Here is a 4,363-nt window from a genome sequence, read left to right as displayed (position 1 = left end):
TTCTGCGAAATGTTTCTTCGCGAAGTCTCGGAAGTGCCACAATAGTAATGCTCGCTACACAATACACACACAGGCACGCACACTACTACCAGGTACCGTGCGTGCATGGAGCAATCAGCTGTTTGATCGTCAACAATGTGTTTTTCATATCCATCATGCATATGCATTACGAATTGCTGCTGGAGGATTGTATGCAAATTTTTGCGGGGAAACTTTTTGCCCGGAAAAATCATAATCGTATGAATGATTGCCATCGTAGACTTACTTGTTATCATGATTATTACAAGCCCGTTGAGAAAAGATACAGTTTTCACTCCAGTTTGGTGTACCAAAACGTCCTAGTAGATGATGACTAAATCATGAACTCGTTTCATAACGCGGAAGACACCATATAGAAGAGGTATGATTGATTCACAGGGGGCGGGGCTATGTCAATGGGGGTTGACCTTCCACGATCCATGGGCTGACCTTGTTTATATGCGTCAAGTTCTCAATTTCTAATGCCCATCCCTGCGAACGAAAGGGCGTAACCACCCGTTTCGATGACAGCAATAAAGAGTGATACTGAAAGGGGCGGGGTGGTGAAAGTGCTATCTGTCAACTGTGGGCAGTTTTTCAACGCCAAAAATCGTGGAATAGATACTATATATATAGATAAGCAGCATGATTATTGGGATATTTTGTGTACAAATCGTTCGGAGGATATTATCATATAAACTCTTTCCTATATTTTGCTCTTTGTGATTGTAACCAGTATCTGTATTATCATAACACTTTCTTACTTTAGGTGAGATATTGATGACGCTTCTATTGTTTTGTCTGGTAATTTTGTTCATTCAAGTCAGCATCAGATTCAGTTCCAAATCATATAAGCTAACGTTGATAAAATAATGATGTAAAATCAGACGAACGAAATGTTAGTCCAGCTAAGTTAAGAAAAAAAATGGTTGATTAATATTAGGATTTCACATATTTCCCCCAGTCAGTGAGCACATTCACAATAATTAAGAAGTAAGAAGTAATTATAATTCATCACCCCACCACTCTCCCATTAGTTTGTACAATCAATTCAAACAGCAGTATGATTTCGTTTTGGTCTAGTCGACAACTCATCACTATACAACCTATGAAGTTCCCCTAGAAGTCATTATTGCTACATTATTATGAAAGACTGGAAACAATTTGATGCGAAGGATACCGCTTGTTCTTATCATGGGGTCAGAAAAGAGAAGAAAAAAAATAGTGAGAGTTTAAATGTAAGTTTCTAAGAACTTTAGTGATGCCATAGCTCATAACCTCCTCCAAGTTGAAATGAGTGTATTGATCATGCATGGTTGTTCCTGTAATGTGTACCACTGTTTCATAAAAAGATTCGGAATTTGACAATGCCATGACCTTCTTATCTTATAGGTCAGACTTCAATAAAATTGCTGCTATTTATTGTTTGTGTGTCTGATTTTACCGTATTATTACAGCCAACTAGACGTTGACCGAAATTGAGCTATATATATTATTTATTTCAAATATGTACAGATCATAATATAGTCAGTGAATAACTAAGAGTCATGAAAACAAACTGAAAATGTAATAATAGGACTTCAAAAAAATCGTGAACGACTTAAAGATCACGTGATCTAGGCATTCATCTTTCCATCTATATTTCTGTCTATCTATCTATTCATCTATGTCTGTCTATCGATCGATAGGCTATCTATCTATCTACATTCTATCTATCTATCTATCTATCTATCTATCAATCTATCTCTCTCTCTATCTATCTATCTATCTATTTACAATGCGTCATAATAACGTCTCAAATAAGTGATTTCATCCTTTATACGGAATATTGTTCCCAGCAGTTGGCTTACCATAGGCCCCTCAACCATTAACCTACTTGGATCTTTTTTTTTCCTCTCTCTCTCTCTTTCTATAGTTACAATCGCATTAGCCTGTTGTGGTTATGATAATAACATTATGACGAATAATTTTTGTTAATTCTACGAGTACATCAGAACGAGCACATCAGAAGATTATTATCAAAGAAATTTTGGCGGATCTAGGGGGAGCGCATCGGGCGCACGCCCCCCCTTTTTTTTTTGTTAAAACAAAAGAAATAAAAAGAAAAAATGGGGAGGGGTGCGTGCGCCCCCCCCCCCCCTTAATTTTGGAAAGGCGCCCCCCTCTTTACGGAATTCTTTGATCCGCCCCTGCTTATTGACTCGATTCTTACGTGGTGAACACACCACCATCAAACCTCTGAATTGCTCCTGCAGTTGTAATAATATAGCCGATCTTCCGAATAACTATCAGTAGAAAAATGTACATGTTTGTTATGTTTGAACTGGCGGCATCTCTATCGTAGAGGGAGCGATTTCACTCAGCTACCCAGATTGCATTGATTACCACCTATCACGCAAGCTTGACCCCTATCTTGTATGTGTTGCTGTGTGTTTTTATTCGTTATACCAAGGAGGTCTAGCTTGGCGAGCCTATAGAACCTCTTTGATTATATAAAGAGCAACCAGAACAAAGTGTGATAGAAACATCTATGCGGACTGTTCAAGCAAACTTCCTTTGTAACGGATTCTCTTTTTTTTAATCGCGATTAACCGTTTTTGCTACTGTACTAAAAACTCAAGTTTCATCTTCAAAGACATTTTTACATCATGGTCACATACAACGCAGATCACAAAGCTATCGATAGAATGATTAGATGTTGCAGTTCTATGTGGCCCCACGAGTTCGACACCCACGAGCTCGAGACCCACAAGCTCGACACCCACGAGACATACGGCCCACGAGCTATACTAGACACCAATGATAGACAGGCCCTCTGATATGCCTAATATAGACATTAAGTAAGACAGACCCATGAACTAGTCACTATAATAGGCAAATAAGGCCCATGAGCTCGACACTAGGCAAATTAAGGCCCACTAGAGTTCGACACACGGCAAAAGAAAAAAAAAAAGGTCCATGAGCACGACACGACGCCTATATAGTCGCCTATGTAGTGTCAAGCTCATGAACCGAATTTGCTTTATGTCTAGCTCGTCGACCGTATGGCTCGTGGGCATATTTTAGTCGACGTCGAGCTCACATGGGCCTTGTTCGTGTCTTATAGCTCATACCCTAGGCTGTATGATTCGTGGGTGTCGAGTCCGTGACGTGCACCCTTGTATTCCACACCATGGATGCTTGCGTATTGAATTAAAGAAATCGAGCAATACCAAACAAACGGAATGTCAGAGGCTTTATCCAAAGCGGACCTAAGATAACAAACCTTACGGAAAACGAAGTAAAAAGTATTTACAGCACTCAAACAAAGTCACATGAGTGACATATACGTGGCATTGCACTTTTAGGGAATCAGAGTGCAATCCTGATAAAGATTATACTGTTCGGAAACACATTACGCTAGTTCCTGTGCTTGTTTTTGTTATTTTTTAACGATTCCTGATAAATCATGATGACCCAGGGGCTGTGTTTGGAACCATACATTGAGATATCATGATTAAGACATTAAAGTGCAATACAGCGTACTCTCGATCATAATGACGAAGTCCTTGGGGACAGACTGTTTTTGTTCGTTATATAGAAATTTCGTCATAACCAGACAGTGCAGTGTATAAAGATGCATAAACATTATAGATGATAATTTTGGAACCTGCATTTTGATTTCGTTGTAACGAGAATTTCGTAATAACCTTTTTCATTATAACTTGAGTGCACTGTATATTACTCCACGTCACAGTTGACAAAGTTGACTCAGTAGTAAAGCAAACACACATACACAAACAGAAGGATAGATAAGTAGAAGTTAGAATTCGAAGATTGTTAATAATCATGATGATCTGGACTCGCAAGTGATTTACGTTTTCACAAAAATCGAAGAGGTGATGATGTTATCATTTCGTTTGAATAGACGCCCTCTTCGGTTGGTTCAGAGAAATCATGCTTTCGCTCCATGATGTAGTGGTATCCTTCTTCACCCACTCAAAGCTGTTATTGCTCATCTCTCTAAATTCTTTAGATTGAGAGATGAGGGACTAATCCTAAATGAGATTGAAAATCTCAGTCTAATAGATTAGAAGTCAATCTTTTTCTCACTCTAATTTTGATTGACCCCACACCACAATCGTATAAACTGAGGATTTCCAATCTAAGGAATATACTAGTAGTTGTTTACAATACCCGTGTTGAAATAATGATTCGGCTGATGAACGCGACGTTTTCTTTTAGATTTCATGAAAATAAAGTATAGTGAAAGTTTTTAAATTTTTAAATGAGAGACCTGTGAAGCCATGACATCGCCGTCTTCAAATATTGCTATGATCAACTTAAAAATTTCATAACGATCTTA

Source organism: Diadema antillarum, unplaced genomic scaffold, assembly GCF_040938485.1.
Source record: "Diadema antillarum isolate AM-2024a unplaced genomic scaffold, OU_Dant_1.0 scf00000220, whole genome shotgun sequence".
NCBI lineage: Eukaryota > Metazoa > Echinodermata > Echinoidea > Diadematoida > Diadematidae > Diadema > Diadema antillarum.
Note: the sequence above shows the minus strand (reverse complement) of the source record.